Source organism: Notamacropus eugenii, chromosome 1 (assembly GCF_028372415.1).
Source record: "Notamacropus eugenii isolate mMacEug1 chromosome 1, mMacEug1.pri_v2, whole genome shotgun sequence".
Taxonomy (NCBI): Eukaryota; Metazoa; Chordata; class Mammalia; order Diprotodontia; family Macropodidae; genus Notamacropus; species Notamacropus eugenii.
Window position 1 is genome coordinate 755,911,223 of NC_092872.1, and position 10,479 is coordinate 755,921,701.

Genomic DNA, 10,479 nt, shown 5'->3' on the forward strand with positions numbered 1-10,479 from the left:
CTTGCATTTCAAAGTCAAATTTTCTATTCAGCTCTGGTGTTTTCATCAAGAATGCTTGAAAGTCCTCTATTTCATTGAATGACATTTTTTCCCCTGAAGGATTATACTCAGTTTTGCTGGGTAAGTGATTCTTGGTTTTATCCTAGCTCCTTTGACCTCTGGAATATCATATTCCAAGCCCTGAAATTCTTAACGTAGGAGCTACTAGATCTTGTGTTATCCTGATTGTATTTCCACAATACTCAAATTATTTCTTTCTGGCTGCTTGCAATATTTTCTCCTTCACATGGAAACTATGGAATTTGGCTACAATATTCCTAGGAGTTTTCTTTTGGAGATCTCTTTCAGGAGGCAATGGGTAGATTTTTTCAATATCCATTTTGCTCTCTGGTTCTAGAATATCAGGGCAGTTTTCCTTGATGATTTCTTGAAAGATGGCTATCTTCTTTTTTTGATCATGACTTTCAGGTAGTCCAATAATTTTAAAATTCTCTCTCCTGTATCTATTTTCCAGGTTGGTTCTTTTTCCAATGAAATATTTCACATTGTCTTCTTTTTTTCATTCATTTGGCTTTGTTTTATAATTTCTTGATTTTTCATAAAGCTATTAGTTTCTATCTGCTCCATTCTAATCTTTAAGGAATTATTTTCTGCAGTGAGCTGTTGGATCTCTTTTTCCATCTGTCCAATTCTGCTTTTTAAGACATTGTTCTCCACGTTGACTTTTTGGATCTGTTTTGCCATTTGGGTTGGTCTATTTTTAAAGGTGTTATTTTCTTCAGCGTTTTTTGGGCCTACTTTACAAAGCAGTTGACTTGTTTTTCGTGATTTTCTTACCTCACGTTCATTCCTCTTCCTAATTTTTCCTTTACTTCTCTTATTTGATTTTCAAAATCCTTTTTGAGGTCTTCCAGTGTCTGAGATCAATTCATATTCTTCTTGGAGGCTTTGGATGTGGGAGCTTTGATTTTGTTGTCTTCTTCTGTTTGTATGTTTTGGTCTTCCTTATCACCAAATAAGATTCTATAGTCTGATTCTTTTTCCAGTTTTTCCTCATTTCCCCAGGCATTTACTAGACTTTTGAGCTCTTTGTCAAGCTCTGCTTTCAGTGGGGTTGAGGAGTGTACTGTTAGCTGCTAGATCCCCTCACAATCTGTGAGTCCAGAGCTCCAGAAATGGTTGCTGCCCATGCCCTTGCCCCTCCCAGCTGCTGCTGTGGCTGCCTTGGGCTCCTCCATCCCCCTGTCACTCTGGGGCTGAGGCCAGACCAATCTACTCTCTCATCCAGGAAAGACAGGTTTTTTCCACTGGCCTTCCAATTTGTCCTCAGTGTTTTGGGGTTGTGAAATCTGGATTCCACCACAGGTGCAGAGAATCAGTGCCTCCAAGGACTGTTCAGTTCCCATCTGTGCCAGTGTAGGCCATGTTGGACTGAGCTCTGCTCCCATCCCAGCGGGATAGACACTTCCTCTTGAATTTCCAGGTTTTCTTGGACTGAAGACTTGCTTCACTCCCTCATTTTGTGGGTTCTGCAGTTTCAGAATTTGTTTAAAGTCATTTTTTACAAGTATTTGGCTGGGTTTGAGGGGAGCACTGTAGAAGTTCCTGCTTTTACTCCACCATCTTGGCTCCACCCCTCTAGAGCAGCTCTTTTCGTGGTGTCCAAGAAATGGAAATCGAGGAGTAACCCATCCATTGGGGAATGACTGAACAAGTTGTGGTATATGAATGTATTGGAATATTACTGTGCTATAAGAAATGATGAGCAGGCAGACTTTGGGAAATGTCATATGAAATGATGCTGAGTGAAGTGGGCAGAACCAAGAGGACCATGTACACGATAACAGTTACAGTGACCGAGGACTGATTCTGATAGAATTCGCCCTTCTCAGCCAATGCAAGGCTCTAAAGCTTTCCTAAAGGACTCATGATGCAAAATGTCATGCACATCCAGAGAAAGAACTATGGAGTTGGATTGAAGAGCAAAGAAGATTCTTTTCTCTTTTGTTTTGCTTTGTTTCCTTTCTCATGGTTTCTCCTATTCATTATAATTCTTCTAGACATGACTAATATGAAAATGTGTTCAATACAAATGTATGTGAAGAGTCCATATCAGATCACTCACTGTCTTGGGGAGGGAGGGGGAGAATATTTAAAACTTATGGAAGTGAATGTTGAAAACTGAAAATAAATAGAATAAACATTTAAATAAAGAAATTAATGCTCCTGAAGAAATAAAGTGAAAGCAGAAAGGAGCCTTGAATTCATCTAATCTACTCATCCTCCAGTGGAGGGAATGGGGGAAAGGAGCTTAGCAACTCACCGTGACCACAGGGTAATTAGTAACACCGCACACACACAGACACAGATACACATGCACATGCACACACACACATGCACATGCACACACATACAGACACACACACACAGATACACACACACAGATACACACATACATGCACACACACATGCACATGCACACACATACAGACACACACAGACACAGACACACAGACACATGCACACACATGCACATGCACACACATACAGACACACAGACACACACATGCGCACACACATGCACACGCACACACACATGCACATGCACACACATACAGACACACACACATGCACATGCACACACATACAGACACACACACAGATACACACACACACACACACACACACACACACACACACACACACACATTGATGGAACTTAACGGCCAAGCTAATAAACAAGCCAGAACTAAAATTTACCCTAATTTCCACTGCAGTGTTTGTCACAGAATAGTCCAATTCCATCACTGCCCATGTTTCATCTCCAGTACTGTGGGAACCTGACGGTCACTCCCTCTACTTCTTATCCCTCCCTCACTCTTCACTATCTTTCCCCCACCTCAATCACAGGAAGTTTTCCCATGAGTCAGGAAAATGGGATTTACTGAGATTGTAAAGCCTGACCTATAGTCTACCATTTTTTTTTTACCATTGTTTCAACTCCTTTAATTGTGCAGATAAATCTCAGAGATAATGAATATAAAACTTTTTAATTAGCAAGACCATTTTTGACATTAAGGAAGGAAAAAATGATCTTTTCTTGCACACAAATAGCAGGACACTAAGGCAACCTTCCTTGAAAGAAGTATTTTAAAATAACTTTATGTTATTTTAAATAAATCTTCCAGCATGAAATGGAAAGAGTTCATGGTCATTTCTTGGAATATGTCTGTGTAAGCAATGTACTTGTCATATATACATCTGTGCAGCTCAGTAACAGTTTGAAATTGGAAAGAATATTTCCATATTGGTGGCTGAAAGGATTTTTTTGTCTCAAAATTCACTCTCTCCTTTGGCTTATTTCTCCTTTGACTCTTTCCAGGCTTATTAATATTTCTCTTCCTTTCATCATCTCCATCTTCATAATATTTCCTCAAAACATTTATGAACCCCTCACTAGGATCCATGTCATTATCTCAGCCATAGATCAGACATTCCTATGGTCTTGATTTTTTCATTTGTAAAATGAGTCTAAATATCCTTTCCTGGATTTTTTCACAGGCCAGAGAATATTATACAAGATTTATTTGAATTTCTCAAGTGAGTGTGTAGCCCTTATAGACTCTTATCCCACCTTCCACTCCCCTGGATCTTGGGTGGCCAGAGCTAGGGAAAGGATCCTCTCTCAAGGTTCTAGTGGTGCCCCTGTGGGGTCTCTTTCCAAAGTTATCAACTCAAGCCCCAATTCCAGTGTGTTCTTTCCAATATCATTTACAATTTAGTATTTCCTCTGTGATCCCCAAATCATGTAACATTCATTAGCTTTTACAAAGGAATATTTACTAAGAAGATATCATAAGAACAGAAATATAAAAGCATTTCTCCCAAAAGCACATTTCTCCCTTATCACCTTAGTCCTTGGCAACAGTGGCTTCAAATCTCAAATGATTGCTGAGGCGTTCTACACACTAAATTCACTTTCAAAACTAACAAAGCTACTGCATAAGTTGGTCCACCGCTGGACCAGGTCCTAAGGCTTGCTGTGTAGGGATCGTGTTGGCACCTCCCCAGGCTGGCATGCCAAAATCTGTGGTGTATCATTGCATCTCTGCTGCTCTGACCTTTCCAATCTCATGAGGCAGGCTTTCACGTAAGAGCAGGGAATGATAAATTAAACCAAGAAAATTGACCAAGCATTTGGCTTTGAAGTTATGGAGTGAACAGACAGGAATGAGGCTAATAGCATTTCATTCTCCTTGCTCAAACAGCCAGAAGAAAGAGAGGAATTTGGCGAGCGGCTGCCTTTTATATTCATACCTTATTCTGACTCAGCAACTGTAAAAGCAAGCACTCTGACACATCCAGGATGGTCTGCTATCACAGGTTCTTTTATTTGCTTTTCTAAAAGGAAAGACAGCCTTTGAGAGGTCAACAATCACTTTAATCAAGCACAGGTAATTAATTCAGGGGAAATAGTCAGCACCCTAAACTTCAGAGAAAATATAGAGAACCCAAAATCAACAGACAGATACACAGTTACCAGAGAGAGAAGCACCAACTTCTGGGTTTTCAAAGCCAGGGGGCTCCTCAGCAGCTGCTCAGAGTATCTTCTGGCCAAACAAACACTTCCAATGGGTGAGTCCCAAAGTAAAAACTTCACCTCAGAGTATTTATACACTTTTCAGGGACAAGTTCCCCTTAGTGTTAGGGGAAGATCTTTAATCTCATTAGCATTACAGTAGTCAAGTAAAAGTCGTTCTCTTTATCTCTTTGGTGAGGGGCCGGGAGGCAAAGCAAGAATTCTTGTGCTGTCTTTGAGGTAGAGAGCTCTCCATTGTTCAACAGCACAACCCTCCAAATGGCAATGCCCAAGACTGTCCAGTACTCATTGTCCAGTACTCCACTACATAAGAACAACGAAAAAGGTCTTTGAAAGATTGGGATGGAATACAGAGCTTTCTAGACTTAAAGTCAGAAATCTATTGCCTGCCTTTATAGATGAACAGCTTTTGCTTTCGACTTATTTTCTCTGAGTCTCAGTTTCCTTTCCTGTTAAAAGGGATAATAATCCTTGAACTACCTACTACCGGGCAGTTGTAAGGAGTCAAACAGGCACCTTGGCACAGTGGAAATAAAATGTATTTGGGGTCACAGGGTTTGGGCTCAATTCCTCACTCTCTTTCTTACTACTAAGTGACACTGGGCAAATTCCTACATTGTTCTGGTCCTCAGTTTCCTCTTTAAAAAGATAAAGTTGAAATTAGACTAGGTAACCTCTGAGTTTCCCTCTGCCTCTACATCTATGATATAGGATTCTGTGGTCCTAAGGGATACAAAAAATATGAAAACAAGGTGAATTCTAGGTCCATTCCCTTTTCCCAGAACTGCTGCTCCACAGCCCAGCCAATGAACAATGGGCCCAAGGACCAACCTCATCTGAGACCTGAGAAGCACATCAATAACAGCATGCTTGGTTACTGAGCCATTCAAGCAGGGAACAGTATTTTGCCTCTACATTTGAAGGTGTAATTTAATTAGCTGAGTTGGAAAGCCTTAATAAATGACAGAAAATCATCTCCTACTCCTACCCCCCTTCCTTTCTCAGATTTAGGAAGAAATAAACAGCTTGTGACAGAGATCATCAAAGCCCCCAAGGCAGCCAACATCGCTATTGGCCAGATGCTGTGCCCTTGTCAGTAGGAAAACAAAGGTTAGAGCTGGCCTGACCATGGTCCTTCCTTGCTTATCACACTAGTACCATCCCTTAAACACAGTGGATAGAACACTAAGGTTTTGTTTTTTTTTTTCACTTTAAGGTTTTTTTAAGCACTTTACTGACAGGCTCTATTATAATTTTGCTTGTACTGATAAGGAAACTGAGGCATAGAAAAGTTAAATGGTTTGTCTAAGATCACCCAGGAATAGCCACCCAGGAAATGCCAGGCTTTTGCTCTGCCACAAGAAAGTCTTCCCTAGGCATCCTGCTCTCCCTCCCTCCTTCCATCACATACTGCTCTGTCACTGTTGTACATGGAGAGGCTAGCTTAAACACCAGTCCAGTATTTCTGGGTCTCCAGTGTCCTTAAAGGAAGTCTCTTGTGAAAGTGTGGCCAGGGCTGCTGCCTTTCCGCCCCTGCAGCACTATTTCCCTGTCTCTGCATGTAAGAACACCATGCCGTTCTCTTCCTTGTTCTGCACAAGTCACTAGCTGTTCCCTGAAGGGAAATGAAACTAGGGTGGCTTTTTCGCAAATAAATAAAACTACTTTGAAATAGCTACTCAGGAAGGTGACAGGCAGTTGACAGGCCAATAGCAGGCTTTTTATTGCAGTTATTAGGTTTCTATTTCCCAGGAGCGGATCAGCTTTGGAGAAAAAGCTTGTGGTTATGTGAGTCTTCTCAGAAATAAGACACTCAGATATTCAGTGTAGAGGTCAGCTTGTCTGGGACCAGGTGAATTTCCCCCCAAGGGTTCAGTTTACTGGTCAGAGCCAATCTTCTTCAGGCTCTAGAAGGGGAGGCAGGGAGAGAATGGAGATGAGGGCAAATCCATGACCCCTCCTGAACATGAGCAAAGTCAGGTTCAGAGTGGGGAGGGGGGAAGGGAGAGGGTGAAGCTGAAAAGACTGGGGAAGGCCTTTGGGGCCTCTGGGATTTTCATAGAAAGAGCACTAGAATGGGATCTGAGAAGACTTGGGTTCTTAAAACTCTGCTGCTAAATCACCGTGAGGCCTGAAAACAGTCACTGTCTTCAGACCTTTATCCTTCTCATCCAGATAATGAATTAGAATTGAGTTCTAACATATTATAATTCTATTTAATTCTATTTCATTCCATTCATTCACACAATGTCAATATCTCAGAGTTGGAAGGGACATCTGCAGTGCTCTAGAGATGCTGTGAGGCCAAGTGAGGAGAAGAGTGCTGAACTTGGAGTCTGCAGGAGCCAAATTCAAATCCTGCCTTCAACACTTACTGGCTGTGTGACTGGATAATTATTTCGCTTCTCTGACCCTCAATTTCTTCATGGGCTAAATGGAAAGCAATAAGCCCCTCACTACTTATCTCCCAGGATGACTGGGATGTGCAAATGTATTTAAAGTCTTTGAGAATGTCTGTGTAATGCTTTATTTACTGTTATCACTAGTTCCAGCCTAGCCTGAACAAAAGTCCCTCCAGAAGAGTCCCTGGAAGTGGTTATCCGCTTGTACGCTTCCAAAGGGGGGAGGTATCACTCGCTAAGACAACCCACTCCATGACGACAATAGCTGACACTTACACAGAGTTTTAGGGTTTGAAAAGCAGCTTATAAATATCTCATCTGATCCTCACTAACCACCTTGGGAATGAAGTGCTATTATTATCTTCATTTTACAGACGAGAAAACTGGCCCACAGAGGTTCAGAGACCAGCATGTGTGACTTAGTGAGTTAGTGTCTGAGATGGATCTGAATTTGGGTCTTCCTCACTTCAGCTCCAGAGCTCTATGCTTTATTCATTATATCAATTCTCTCTTCTCTCCTTCCTTCCTTCCTTCCTTCCTTCCTTCCTTCCTTCCTTCCTTCCTTCCTTCCTTCCTTCCCTTGCTCCCTCCCTCCTTCCTTCCTTCCTTCCTTCCTTCCTTCCTTCCTTCCTTCCTTCCTTCCTTCCTTCCTTCCCTTGCTCCTTCCTTCCTTCCTTCCTTCCTTCCTTCCTTCCTTCCTTCCTTCCTTCCTTCCTTCCTTCCTTCCTTCCTTCCTTCCTTCCTCCCTCCCTCCCTCCCTTCCTTCTTTCCTATCCTACAGCACTATACAGCTATATTATCTATTCAATTTTCATTGTGATGAAGGTTTTCTGAAATCAAATCTAAATCAGCACCTTTAGAAGTTCCGTCATTGCTCATAGTCTTTCCCTGTGGGGCAAAGCAGGGATAAAACAAAAATAAGAGTTTAATTCAATTCAAACTGGTATCATAATTGCTAAATTAAGGTGCTGTCCAAGGTGATAGGAATGCAAATCTCCTCATGAAGCAGATCCTCTTCTAAGGAACTTGCATTTTCCCAGGGGGAATGTCAAGTGCATATATTCAAAGGGAGATGGGGGGGGGGGGTTTCTTACAGAAATGTGGGATCCTGGAAGTCATAGAGATGGAAAAAGGAAGGATGAGATCAAGAATGGTGAGTAGTTCAGTTTGCATGAGACCAGGCGGACCACTCCTTTTTGACTTCTTGAGCACCCTGACACCAGCTTGAGAAAAAAAAAATCAGCAATGGAAAAAGTCCTGGGAAGAACTGACCTTGTCTAATGTGAGTAACTCCAACATTCCTTACCTCTCAATAGCCAGACTGGCTCTAAAGCTCCACCAACTTCTGCCTTGATCATAAGTCAGGATCAGGGACTAGACTTTGCCCTGTAGTCATATGCATACTCCCACTATCCTACTTCTTTGGGAGTCATAAAAGGGTTTTGATAGCAGAGTTGTGATATCATGACAGAGTGTTTGGAAAATTGTTGGGGCAGTTGCCTGGAAGATGAGATAGAGAGGAATATTGGGGCAGGGAAATAAGTCAAAGATTAGAAATAAAGCTCTAAGTGAAAAGAGATGAGGGCATGTACTAGCATGGGAGATTACAGTTTAAGTGGAAAGAAGGGTCCAGATTTAGATAATGATACAGTTCAGAATAAGAAATGATCCAATCTGTTGAATTACCTCATTGAGGAGTAATGGAGAATGAAGAGTCAATGGTGATTCCATGGTGTTCTATAGTATAGAATTCCATAGATTCTATAGTGACTGGGAGGGTGGTGGCAGCATCAGTATAAACATAATTTTCAAGAAGATGAGGCTTAAAAAGCTAGGTTAATGAATTTGTCATACCAGCAGGACATCCAGATGGAGAGGGCTAGCAGGCAATTTGGAATAGTGGGTTAGAGTCTGGGGAGAGTTTTGGGAGTCATTTGTATAGGGATAGTATAGAAAGCATGACAAGAAAAAGAAAGAGGAGAGGAGAAAGGAGGGGAGGGGAAGAGGAGGGAAGGGTGGGAGGAAGGGAGAAAGGGGGGGAGGAGAAGGAGAAGAAGAAAAAGAAGAAGAGGAGGAGGAGGAGGAAGAAGTTTATAGAGAATGGTGCATCAGGGCAACCAAGGGTGCCTCAAATTAGTAACATGAAGGGCTGCCTATTCCTTTCCAGTTAAAACAGATGAGGAGGGCATCAGGGAATATACCAGAGGCTACTTATAGTGGACAAGACTAAAGACTTGTTGGCTCTGAAATTTTATGCTTGCTATGGTAGTCTACATATTTCTCCATCTTCTATACTATTCCCTTCTTTATCTTTGCCCAGAATGAGTTGGAATCAATAAAAAATGTTAATTTCCTTTGCTTTTTCCTTGTCATCATTGAAAGGACTGGAACTTACCTGGCAAAACACTAAAAGGCAAGAGTGTTTGTAATTTCCAATCCTTTATTACAAATCAGCAACTACTCAGAGGTATGTTTTGGGTTTTATTTGATTGTGCAATAAACCAAAGCATCTCTCAGGCCTTCTGTAAAGCTGCATTAAAATGAAGGAGACTTGACCCGTTCCTGCCTCTTTCTATTCTGATCCAGGGAACAAGGTATACACTGTCTAGGCATTCAGGACACCTGGTCTTTGGGTTCTAGTCCCCATTCTTCCACAAACTTGTCATAGAAATAGACATGGTCTATCTCCTTTCTCGGACTTAATGTCGTCCTCTGGAAATGGGGGGGGGGTCATTGAATTCCATTAAATTCCAATGTAAAAAGTGCTTGCTATTTCCAAGGCCCTTGATGGATACTCTCAAACTTTGTATATAAATGTGAGGAGTAGTATGTGTAGAGTGCCAAATTCAGATTCAGGTACACCTGGTTGCAGCCCTTTGGAAGCCTTCTGCACATCTTCAGGTCTTGGTTTACTGATCTGTACAACAGTGATCCCTAGAACCATCAGAACTTCCTGCCAGGGCATTGAGGCTAATATCAATAGAAGGTCTTTGGCTAACCTTAAAGCATTGTATCAGTGTTAGCTGTTATTATTTCCCATTTTGTATAAGGACTTGTGATTACATTGGTTTAAGGAACTCTCCATGAAGAAATCCCCTTGACCAACACAGTTCAGCCTTTGTTCTAAAATGTACAGAGTCAGAGAGATTCCTGGGGCACTGTGAGGGGTACCTAGGATCATACAGCCAATATTCTACACCAATGAAGCAAGAAGCCAAGTCTTCTGGACTCCAAGATTACTTTTGTGTCCACTATACTATCCTCACTGCCTCTCATGTCTCATTTGGAGTTAAATAGTCACCAGAGGCAGTGTTGCCAGTAGATAGAGTCAGGAAGATCTGAGTTTTGAGTTCTGTGTAGGATGCCTATGGGCAGTGTTACCCTAGGCAAATCACTGAATGTCTCAGGGCCTCTCACAATCCTAAATCTGTGAAACTGCGGAGAAGAAGCCAACCTGCACTGGTCTTTTTCCTCATG